Below are 12,806 nucleotides of genomic sequence, written 5' to 3' on the forward strand. Positions count from 1 at the left end.
AGTACGCGGTGCTGTCTTCTGGTGGAGATGGTTTTGTAGGGTATGCCTCTGGGCTGTTATCTGACACTGGGGCGTCGTATAGGTCCCATGCGTCCTGGTCTTGGTCACCCTGGCTCATGGTGGTGTGAGCTGGGGAGTGTGATGGCGTTTGTGCTGGTGAAACGTTAATCACGGGCGGAGGAGAGGGTGGTGGTGTAACTCTTTTCACCACTTTTGGTTGTGGTGCTTGTTCCGTCTGGAACTCCAACCTTCTCTTTCTCCTAATGGGGGGAAGGGTGCTTATTTTTCCTGTCCCCTGCTGAATGAAGATACGCTTTTGCGTATGGTCCGCATCAGTTGCTTGTAGCTCTTCCTCAAACCTATGCTTCTGCATTTGGGAGGTTAGCGAGTGCTCTTCTGTATAAGAGCCTGAAGCTGGGTCGCTTGCAGTTTGTTTCGGCATCGAAACTTTGTCTGCGTGTTTTTTCGGCTCCGAGGTGACTTTTTTCCTTTTCGGGGCCGAAACCTCTCGGCGTCGATCTGTTTCGGTGCCGCTGTCTCGGCGTCGAGCCGTGTCCACACCGGCATCTCGGTGTCGAGGCTTGTCTCCAGCACTTTCTCGGTCCCGAGAAGGCTGCGTGCCGGTGTCTCGACCGGAGTCGGACGATCTCGGCACTGTTTGGGCCTTTTTCGGTGCCGACGGTCGGTCACCGATTTTATGGGTTGAGCCATGGCCTGGTGGCAGTGGCGTCCCCTGGGCCTTGTAAATGTTTCTTTGTGTGGTTTTCGACGTCTTACTCACGGTTTGTGTATCGTCGAATCCTTCGGAGTCTGAGTCTTGGATCGAGAAGGTACCTTCCTCTTCCTGTTCCTCGAACTCCCGTCGGGCTGTCGGTGCGGACGCCATTTGAAGTCTTCTGGCTCGACGGTCTCGGAGTGTTTTTCGGGACCGGAACGCACGACAGGCCTCGCAGGTGTCTTCGCTGTGCTCAGGTGACAGGCACAGGTTGCAGACCAAGTGTTGGTCTGTGTAGGGGTATTTACTGTGGCATTTGGGGCAGAAACGGAACGGGGTCCGTTCCATCGGCGTTCCTCAGCACGCGGTCGGGCCGACCAGGCCCCGACGGAGGATCGAAAAACTACCCCGAAGGGCACCGGAGCTCTTCGATCTTCGATGCGGTGTTGAATCTAAGTACGCCGATCCCGAACGCAACAATACCGACGAAAATCTTCCGAAATTAACTATTTTTTCTGTTCCGAAACTCGGAGCGACAGGAACACGTCCGAACCCGATGGCGGAAAAAAAACAATCGAAGATGGAGTCGACGCCCATGCGCAATGGAGACAAAAGGAGGAGTCACTCGGTCCCGTGACTCGAAAGACTTCTTCGAAGAAAAACAACTTGTAACACTCCGGCCCAACACCAGATGGCGAGCTATTGCAGAACATGCGTATCTACAGCGACAGATGCCATCGAACCAAGTGTTATTGCCCCTTGTCTTTCTCTACATTTTTTCCTTCCAAATATAAGAAAGTGTGTAAAAAAAGACGTCTATTTGAGAAATGCCCTGTAATTCACATGCTAGTGTGGGCACCCCGGAATTCCGAGATGTGCAAATAACCACTGCTCCTCAACACCTTATCTTGTGCCCATTTTGGAAATACAAAGGTTTTCTTGATAGCTATTTTTCACTCTTTATATTTCAGCAAATGAATTGTTGTATACCCGGTATAGAATGAAATCCCACTGCAGGGTGCAGCTCATTTATTGGCTCTGGGTACCTAGGGTTCTTGATGAACCTATAAGCCCTATATATCCCCGCAACAAGAAGAGTCCAGCAGACGTAACGGTATATTGCTTTAAAAAATCTGACACTGCAGGAAAAAGTTACAGTGTAAAACGTAGAGAAGAAGTGCTGTTTTTTTTTCACCTCAATTTCAATATTGTTTTTTTTTCAGTTGTTATTTTCTGTAGGAAACCTTTGTAGGATCTACACAAATTACCCTTTGCTGAATTCAGAATTTTGTCTACTTTCCAGAAATGTTTAGGTTTCTGGGATCCAGCATTGGTTTCACGCCCATTTCTGTCACTGACTTGGAGGCTGAAAGCACAAAAAAAAAAAAAAAAAAATCGTAAAAATGGGGTATGTCCAGTAAAATGCCAAAATTGTGTTGAAAAATTGGGTTTTCTGATTCAAGTCTGCCTGTTCCTGAAAGCTGGTGATTTTAGCACCGCAAACCCTTTGATGCCATTTTCAGGGGAAAAACCACAAGCCTTCTTCTGCATCCCCTTTTTCCCCATTTGTGTTTTTTTTTTTTTTAACGAAATTTTTACTGTATTTTGGCTAATTTCTTGGCCTCCTTCAGGGGAACCCACAAAGTCTGGGTACCTCTAGAATCACTAGGATGTTGGAAAAAAAGGACACGCATTTGGCGTGGGTAGCTTATGTGGACAAACAGTTATGAGGGCCTAAGCGAGAACCATTCCAAATAGGCAAAAAAATGCGTGGCACAGGAGGGGTTAAAGGAAACATTCATAGTTATATACACAGTCATGGTGTACAAAAGTCGCTATTGCAGCACAATAAAGTGCAAGATAAGACTGCAGGTCAGATGCATACTGGGTCACGTAGTGGCGAACAGAGAGTCTTAAAGCCATGTGAAGCCTGGACTTCTATTATGTTAAGCTCACTATTTAGATTAGGAGACGTTTTCTAGCTTGCAATTGACCCTATAATATCATGCATCGATCAATGATCATTAAACTGCCTTATAAAACATGATTAGACTTAAGATAACGATTTACAATAATAGCAGCTATAACCGAACACTAAAGTGCAAAAATAGTACAGAAAGCCTAAACTTATATTATGCTAAGCTAACTATTAGTATTATAAAAGCCACTATTTAGCTTGCAGTTAAACGTGTTGTCATCCATCTATCAAAAATCACTGAAATACCCTATAAAACATAAAATCAAGAATTAAACATGAATTAACAGTTTGCAACATTAACAGCTGTAGCCAAGTGCTGAAGTGCGAAAATAGTGCAAGGGGGGCAGTTTTTGTGTTCGATCACCTATCGGCTTACTATGCAAGGCTCCGCTCACAACAGCAGGGCCAATACTCTAAAAGTTGTCACAAAGAGCCGAAAGTTAGGCTTTGTGGGCTCAGACTAATTGCGTTATAAGCAGCTTTCTCACTTGCACTAAGAATTTTGTTGCCCGGCAAGCGAGCTGAATATTATGACCAAGTTTGCTTTCAGGTTGGAACTTGGCCCTTTGATGGAAACGTGCCCATGTGAAACAGAATAAGGGAATGTTGAATGAGTGCCGAAATATGGTTAACAAGGTATGTATGTGGGCTCCAGGAGGTATAGGACTGGAGAACTGTCAATCCATTCTGCTTTCGGACCAACTTAACTTTGTCTGATGTCCAAGAGTACAATTTAGAGGCCTTGTTGGTGATTTTTTAAAACAAGATAAAAGTGATTTGTGAATCCCATGAGCTGGCCAAATTTAAGTTGAACAATGCCTGTTGGATTACAGTGGCCATGATTTTTTTTTGTTGCTTGGGCAGAGACTTCACTTCCAGCCAACACTGAGCAGCCAGTGAATCTGTGGATGCTGATCTAAGCATCCCGCACAATTATAAGATTTCTCCTAGCCTAGGGGGCTTGATCAAAGAGGCCGAACTCCAGTCTCACTTGTGCTTGTGAGATGTGTTCAGGAAGGCGGAAGATGCGTTTAAACAAAACCGACTGAAGCGGAATTAAGATGGATGCATCACGGCCTTTCAATAAATCAGATCCACAGGTGAGAGAGGGAAGAAATTTGGCCCTGATAACCTGGGGTTAATAGTCCTGAGATATACTTCCAAGCTTTTTTGTAGTAGGCTGAATGTAAAACGTAATTTCTGGGCCAGCGCTCTCCTATGGAGTGAATGTTCCTTATATGATAATCTTGCATCCAGAACAACTCCCAGATTTGTATAGGTTTTAACCAGCTCCGAATGTTTTCCGGCCACTTTCCAACTATATTTGTAATGGTGAACACATGAATTGGCAGGAAAGCGGATTACTTTTGTTTTTTCATTATAATTAAGTTCCAGGTTCAGAATTTCAATGTATCGGGCCAATTTAGAGATTAAACGCTGGAAGTCAATCAGCGTTTGGCTTAATTAGCACAATATTATCTGCATATTGTAGGCATTGCACTGATTCTCCCGCTAGCTCAAGTGGATTGCTTACTACTTCCCACGAAATCCGACATGTAGATATTAAGGATTGATGTTATGGCTTCTGACTTCCCAACTTTGCTATTTTTGTTTGGGTAATATATACATTGCCCATTAAAAGACTAAAGTCACTGTCTGCAGTTGGTAATGATGAAGCTGAAAGTTTGACACATTATGTCCATGTTAAGACTAGGTTGATTTCTTCTTGGTGCCACTGAAGATAAGATCCGATGTAAATGGACAGACCACCAGAGGCTCTGCCTACCTTAGATGTTTGTCGCCTCTAGGTGGTATTTCTCAAAACCTGTGATTGGAGTCGGCATTTCCATCCATGTTTCCTGCAAAAGAAGGATGTCAAAGGTTTGAAGATAGGAGATAAAATCCTTCTCACCCACTTTGCTACTAAGGCCATTCACCTTCCAGGAGCTCAGGATTAAGGGACCAAATCCATTGCTACCTTCCCTGCAATTTTACATTCATACTGCCCTCCTGCCTCACTCTGCAGAGCCCAATGCTCTATGTAGGGAAACTTGCCTCGTGTGGTTTGGGGCTCCTGGAGCAATGACTTGTTGGATGCTTAAATTCTGCAACGGGGAGCATGATGGCTCAGTGGGGCTGATTGCTCCCCATAACACCCCAATTTTAGATGCACCACCCTTAATTGTTTGACTCTGCTGTGGAAGAAGAGGGTTAGGTCAAGGCTCTGCAGATGGCCTTCTTAATTCATTGCCCCCATTTTAGAAAATTCTCCCTATGTTGCCATACTTCTGTTGCAGTTTTTGCCTTAGACCACGTCACAATTGTTATTTCACTACCAACGGGAGATGGGCTGGGTTTAAACTGTACATGTTTGATGAGCTCTGAATGTAAGAATTTGAGGTTCTCTAGGGAACAGACCAATTTTAGGATGGCTGCCCTGTTTAAAATGTCATTCAATCCTCTGGTCCTGTAACTTGGGATCATCATCACTGAGTTGTCTTCTAAGACCACTTCAGATGGTGAAAAAGACTTGTGCCTGGTGGCAAACCCAGATTCTTCTTTTGCACATTGCCGGAATTCTCATGGCCCTGCAATATACACTAGCTGCTGATTTTGTTCAGCTGAGGCCATCACAACCTGTTTGTGGTGAAATCAAGTGGGGCGGAGTTATTGGCCTTGGCAAAGATGAACGGTTGTGATGGATGGGTTTCTTTTGTCCTTGCATCCATGGCTTGCGCTACTGTCCTTGCCACTATTTTCTAAGGCCCATTGTGGAGGTGTTAAAAGAATAAGCTAGAGATATTGCAAGTGGAGGAGAGACTTGGCTTGAGGAATTCCGGATTGTAATTGCAGGGATGATTTTATCCTGTTGACCCTTAGGGATGATTCTGGAACCTTGATCACCATTTTGCAGCCTCTTGGCGCAAGGAGGCGTGAAAAATGCCTTATCAGGTATACGGACAGAAGCAAACTAGTGTTTTGATCAAGGAGTGAATGAGCCCTTATTTCATAGCTAGAGTGACCAGACTGTCGGTTCGAGGTGGCTGGGGGAGCATTCTTTTTGTTGAATTAATGGACAAATCGTTATAGAACCATGCTGGGGTTGCACTCTCTTTGGAGTTGGTGGACTTTTCTGATCCAGATTGAATGGAAAGGTGCTGAGAAGAACTTTGAGGTGGATCTGCTTGTTGTCTCAGCTTGTTACTCCTCGCTTTCCTACGGCATTTATGGTCTTTTTTTGTCAAGAGGGGTTTTGAAATTTGAGACAATTCATCCTGCGTCTGAGTGTGGTGGACCAATGATGGCTTCAGCCCCCCATTTATCTGTTCATCAGATATTTCTGCTACTTCCTGTATCTTAAGACTCAGCTGAACTTCCTTTACTATGAGCAGGTCATCCTGCTGGCCGGCGTCAAGTAAGGATGCCTGTTGGAATGCATTCTAACAAATCACTGGCTTGTGCTTACCTGAGCTTGGTTCGTCCCCCAATGAAGGGGGGAGTCTGAATCATGAAAGATTGTTGTAGGAACTCTATTGGCTGCTAGCGAAGATATATATATATATTTTTTAAACTTTCGCCAAAATGTCCGCAAGGATGTTTGGCATCGTTTTTAGAGGGTCCAGGAAAGAACAGCATAGACATAATTGATAGGCAGTTTCAGTATATTTTTGCACCTGCCTGATCAGGAAGTTTAGGTCCTGGAGTTTTCGATCAATGGCAACAACGTGGGTAGCTTAAGAGTTCAATAAGTCAACTTGGATTTCAGGCTTTTTTTGAGTGGAGTGATAGAGCTGATGAAATCACCTCCATTATGTTCAGAAGGGGAGTCCACAGGGGAGCTGGTACAAATACATTGTTGCCCATAGTATTACTGAAGGGAATGATATGCTCTCTACCATGGTTGCCTTGTAAGAAGGGGAGCGGATAATTGCCTCGAGTCGTCCCGTGTTACTAAGCTTGACCTTCCGGCTGTTGCTAAACTTGGCCTGCGGCCTGTTTCGGCTTGCATTTTGCTGTTGGTCTGCTGAAGCTTAATTGGAGAGAGCAAGATGTTGCAATCATGTTTGGGTCCAGAGTTGGTTGTGGTATTAAGCTGCTCCCTGCAGCCATAACGGATGTCTTCAAAAGGAGCTCCTGCCATGGTATTTCTGAAACCTGAAAAAAGATTTTCTGGTTAGAAGTTGTTCGGACTGAGGTTAGGGACCAAGGAGGGAGACTTCTTGGGTGTGGGTGTTAAACCAGGTGTGACTTTATGAATGATGGAGCAAGGTTGCTCCTCCCTGGGTAATTGCTCATTTTTGCTTACAAATACTTGGGCTTTGACTAAAAGTTGATAGTGGCTGAATGGCTGGCTGGACTCATTCTTGATATCAACTCCGGTGATAATCGAAATCTGCTAAGCGCGCTACCTTGCTCGAAAACCACAGGGGTCATTACCGATTTTAGGGAGTCTGTAATTTTTGCCTTCCTGTGGCCATTTGTGGTTATAATGCGTGTAACAAGGGGAGACTTACTGATTCCCAAAGGGGTCTGTTGGCTTAGCTTTAGCCGAAGCCCCACGTTTCTTGGTGGTTTTAATTGTGCCACAGACCCTGCCAGATCTCAAATTAATCTGGTAATGATTGGAAGCAGAGGGAAACAAATGAATGCTAAAAGACTGATGCTACCGGTTGTGATGGAATCGCTGCCCCCACTGGCACCTGACTGTGTCAAGGATTTATTTGTTAATACTTAATAATTGGTATCCACTAGACGGTGCTGCCACACCCTGCCCTGCTGGGGGTGAGGGGGCACAAGCATGCACGTCTTGGGAGAAGGGAGAAAGGACAAGGTGTCACGACTAGATCGAACAATTATGGGCCAAGACGTCGAGCCTAGTCAGCAATATCACAGTCTTGGGTGACAGCCGTGTGATGGAAAGCACCCTTGCACAGCGCTTCCTACAGACACGTGATGACTGAACACACTGGTGGACCAAGTATTTATTAAGTTCTGTTAGTCCATCTGCTTGTGGGGGACCAAGCCAGACCAATCCCTAGACCGCAGTCCCCGGGGCATCAAACTGATAAACGATGGTCAGCCAGTGCTCAGCTATAGGCTGACCTCCCATGTCAACTGGAGCCAAGAGTGGGGGAGAATGGCAGCAAAAACAGGCCTGCAGTGGGTGCAAGCTGCACCAGTCCTAACGCTAGCCACCTTCACGCCACTTAGCAGGACCAGGGGATCTAAGCCTCGAAGACGTCTCTCACTCCACTTCCACTGCTCCTTTTTCTTAGGAGGGCCATGCAGGCAGCTGTTAGGGCTGGCAGCGACAACTGTGGCAGCTGCAGCGGGTGATGGGTCACTAGCAGGACCTAGCGATGAGCGGCAACGGGAAGTGCAGCGGTGTTCACGGGGTCCAAAAGGTCTACTGCTCAATGGCATGCCTCACGCTCACTGCCTTAGACAGATTCACCTGGGTCCACTCCTCGCCTCACCTGCCATAACCTCACTCCTCTCCTAGTCAGTATAGCGTGCTGGCCTACTTACAAAGTATTATCCAGGCTAGACTACATATTTATTCCAAAGGAGGAGATTCTGGCAGTGAAATATTTGAATTCCTGGCTAGGGGAATCTCCTACCATTTACCCTTACTGAAGGAGGTAGGTGGAATGGATGGTGAGGGAAGGTTTAGCTGGAATCCAAGACCATGGGAACGAAGAGACCCAGCAGTGGTGGGAGAGATTAGAAAATACACTGATATAGTTTAAAGAAATTGAAGAGTCAGTCAAATCCCCAGTAATGCTCTTGGAAGCGTATAAGCCAGTACTGCGAGATAAACTACAGAATCTAATTACGCAAACAAATAGACACAAATAGACACAGATTAGAACCAATTAGTGGGATAGAGGCCAGGTTCTTCTGACTGGAAAAGACTGCTAGCCTCCAATAAACTCCATTGCTTTTGAGGAAACTAGGTACACCTTGAGATGGTGCAAAACTCAGCAAGTGAGCAACACAACACAAACTGTTTGAGATAGAAGATGAAGCAGGCCACCATATTGGCATGGCTCAGCAAAAAATGGGACTATGTCAGGTGAGTGGGAGCAATAGTGGATGCTGAGGGGAGTAAAAAATACATTTATTATTAACACAACAGTTGCAAATCATAAGGATTTTTTTTTATAAGTTAGAGAACCCCTATGAAGGTGAAGATAAAGAATATTTTCCTAACAACGTATACATATTAAGATTAAGTGAAGAAGACCAACAAACATGAGAGACAGATAAAAAGAAAATTGATGAAGTCACTAAAGCAATTACAAAAGTGAAAAAAATCCTCACCTGAATGAGATATCTATGTAGTTATACTATACAAAAACATTTCAACACTGCAGGGGCTCCACTTCCACCAATTATATATTGGAGCCCATGAGGAATGTGTTCTTCCTTAAAATCAGAGACATGCAAGAATTACAGTAATCCTCAAAAAATCAATCCCACTATTAAAGGGAGAAACAACTGTATTGGTGACAATCTTGGAAATTAGACTCCCGGAGGCCATAACATTCCCCACACACAAGGACCAATTGGGATTCATACTGAGGTGTTCCACAAGGCTCAACCTGAGAAGAAAAAAACAACTGGATGGCAAAGATGACAAACAAGACAGAACCACTAGCAATTATCTTGTTAGACTCAGAAACATGTCTTGAAATAATACATTGGCCATATTTATTCCCGACGATAGAGGTTTGGATTTGGGCAAATATTCTATAGCTGGGTGGCACTCCTGTATAGGGTGCTGACAGTGGCAGTGACAGTGTAAGGAAGTGCCTCCTTGGCATGGTTACTCCCTGACTTTTTACCTTTGCTGATGCTAAGTTATGACTTGAAAGTGTGCTGGGACCCTGCTAAACAGGCCCCAGCACCAGTGTTCTTTCCCTAAACTGTACCATTGTCTCCACAATTGGCACAACCCTGGCACACAGGTAAGTCCCTTGTAACTGGTACCCCGGTACCAAGGGACCTGATGCCAGGGAAGGTCTCTAAGGGCTGCAGCATGTCTTATGCCACCCTGGGGACCCCTCACTCGGCACATGCACACTGCCTCACAGCTTGTGTGTGCTGATGGGGAGAAAATGACTAAGTCGACATGGCACTCCCCTCAGAGTGCCATGCCAACCTCACACTGCCCGTGGCATAGATAAGTTACCCCTCTAGCAGGCCTTACAGCCCTAAGGCAGAGTGCACTATACCACAGGTGAGGGCATATGTCCAGGAGCACTATGCCCCTACAGTGTCTAAGCATTGTAAGTGCAGGGTAGCCATAAGAGTATATGGTCTGGGAGTTTGTCCAACACAAACTCCACGGTTCCATAATGGCTACACTGAAAACTGTGAAGTTTGGTATCAAACTTCTCAGCACAATAAATGCACACTGATGCCAGTGTGCAATTTATTGTAAAATACACCCAGAGGGCATCTGAAAACATACCAGACTTCCAGTGTATGCTGACTAGTTTCTGCCAGCCTGCCACACACCATACATGTTGCTGGCCACATGGGGAGAGTGCCTTGGTCACACTGTGGCCAGGAACAAAGCCTGTACTGGGTGGAGGTGCTTCTCACCTCCCCCTGCAGGAACTAGTTTGCCACAGGGCATCCCAGCTAGTGGAGATGCCCGCCCCTCTGGCCACTGCCCCCACTTTTGGCGGGAGGAGATAATTAGAAAAACAAGGAGGAGCCACCCACCACTCAGGACACCCCATAAGGTGTCCTGAGCTGAGGTGATCCTTACTTTTAGAAATCCTCCATCTTGTGAGTGGAGGATTCCCCCAAAAGAATTAGGGATGTGCTCCCCACCCCACGGGGAGGCGGCACAAAGAGGGTGTAGCCACCCTCAAGGACAGTAGCCATTGGCTACTGCCCTCCCAGACCTAAACACACCCCTAAATTCAGTATTTAGGGGCTCCCCAGAACCTAGATTCTTGCAACCTTAACAAGAAGGCCTGCTGACCTGAAGCCCTGCAGAGAAGACGGAGATGACAACTGCTTTGGCCCCAGCCCTACGGGCCTGTCCCCCAACTTCGAAGAAAACTGCAACAGCGACGCATCCAACAGGGACCAGCGACCTCTGAAGCCTCAGAGGACTGCCCTGCACCCAAGGACCAAGAAACTCGTGTGAACAGCATCTCTGTTCACAAACCTGCAACTTCTTTGCAACAAAGAAGCAACTTTAAAGACTTCATGTTTCCAGCCGGAAGCGTGAGACTTCCCACTCTGCACCGGACACCCCCGGCTCGACCTGTAGAAAACCAACACCTCAGGGAGGACTCCCCGGCGACTGCGAGCCGTGAGTAACCAGAGACGACCCCCCTAAGCCCCCACAGCGACGCCTGCAGAGAGAATCCAGAGGCTCCCCTGACCGTGACTGCCTGTAACAAGGCACCCGACGCCTGGAACCAACACTGCACCCGCAGCCCCCAGGACCTGATGGAACCGAACTCCAGTGCAGGAGCGACCCCCAGGCGACCCTCTGCCTAGCCCAGGTGGTGGCTACCCCGAGGAGCCCCCGTGCCTGCCTGCATCATTGAAGTAACCCCCGGGTCCCTCCATTTGTACCTATCTAAAACCAGACGCCTGTTTGCACTCTGCACCCGGCCGCCCCTGTGCCGCTGAGGGTGTACTTTCTGTGCCTACTTGTGTCCCCCCCGGTGCCCTACAAAACCCCCCTGGTCTGCCCTCCGAAGTCGCGGGTACTTACCTGCTGGCAGACTGGAACCGGGGCACCGGTTAGATGTTGATGGTGGCAAAATTAGATAATACTAATGCTCTATTTTGTGGTAGTGTGGTCAAGCAGTAGGCTTATCAGAGGGTACTGTTAAGCATTTGTTGTACGGACACAGGCAATAAATAAGAACACACACTCAAAGATTTAACTCCAAGCCAATAGGTTTTTATATAGAAAAATATTTTCTTTATTTTAGAACCACAAAATTCAGAATTCAAGTAAGTACATAAATGTTAAGGTACTTAGTATAGGGAAATATGGAACTTTTGTAGTAAAACAGTAATGTATACAGTTTTGGAAAAAAAATGGCAATAAGCTATTTTAAAAGTGGACACAGTGCAAAAATCAACAGTTCCTGGGGAGGTATGTTAGCTGCTCAGGTAAGTAAAGCACTTGCAAGTTCAGTCTCCATGGCATAGGCAACCCACCGTTGGGGGTTCAAGGCAACCCCAAACACCCAGCACCAGCAACACAGGGCCGGTCAGGTGCATAGGTCAAAGTAGGGTCCAAATAACATAGGTGCCCATGGAGACAGGGGGTGCTCTGGTTCCAGTATGCTAGCAGGTAAGTACATGCGTCCTCGGGGAGCAGATCAGGGGGGTTTAGTAGAGCACTTGGGAGGTCTCAAGTAGGCATACAAAGCACACCCTCAGCAGAACATAGGTGGCCGGGTGCAGTGGGCAAACAAGGCGTTGGGTTTGTAATTGAAATCAATGGAGGGACCCCGGGGGTCACTCAGATGTTGCAGGCAGGGCACAGGGAGGCTTCTCGGGCTAGCCACCAACTGGGAAGGATAAGAGCAGCCTGCTGGTCACTCCTGCACTAGTAGTTGGTTTCTCTCGGGCCTGGGGGCTGCGGGTGCAGTGCTTCTTCCAGGCTTCAGGTTATTTTGTTACCGGGCAGTCGCGGTCAGGGGGAGCCTTCGGAATCTCTCTGCAGGCATCGCTGTGGGGGTGCAGGGAGGTCGACTCAGGGTGTCCACGTCGTGGGTATCTGCAGTGTTGGTTCTTCTGAACACGAGCCGGGGGGGGTGTCGGGTGCAGAGTGTTGGGGACTCACGCCTTCGGACTGAGGCTGGACTCCCTTTAAAGATGGTTGTTTCTTGGATAGAGCCACTGTCCACGGGAGTTTCTTGGTACTTTGGTTTCAGGGCAGTCCTCTGAGTCCTCCGAGTCACTGGTCCCGCTGGATGCGTCGCTGTGCAGGTTCTTTGAGTCTAGAGACAGGCCGGTGGTAAAGAATAAATGTACCTTGGACATGGACAAGAACTATGTAATTGGTACACAGTTTAAATGTTGTGTACAATATAAGGTTAATAACATGCAATCCCACTTATGGCA

The 12,806-nt window shown here is 46.8% G+C and overlaps 1 protein-coding gene across 1 annotated transcript in view; it reads right to left on the reverse strand.

Annotated features, from left to right (window-relative positions):
- WDR33 (WD repeat domain 33) overlaps positions 1-12,806 on the reverse strand; it is a 1,025,118-nt gene that overhangs the window by 410,389 nt on the left and 601,923 nt on the right. The gene's annotated exons all lie outside the window — the stretch shown is intronic.

Source organism: Pleurodeles waltl, chromosome 11 (assembly GCF_031143425.1).
Source record: "Pleurodeles waltl isolate 20211129_DDA chromosome 11, aPleWal1.hap1.20221129, whole genome shotgun sequence".
Classification (NCBI taxonomy): Eukaryota; Metazoa; Chordata; class Amphibia; order Caudata; family Salamandridae; genus Pleurodeles; species Pleurodeles waltl.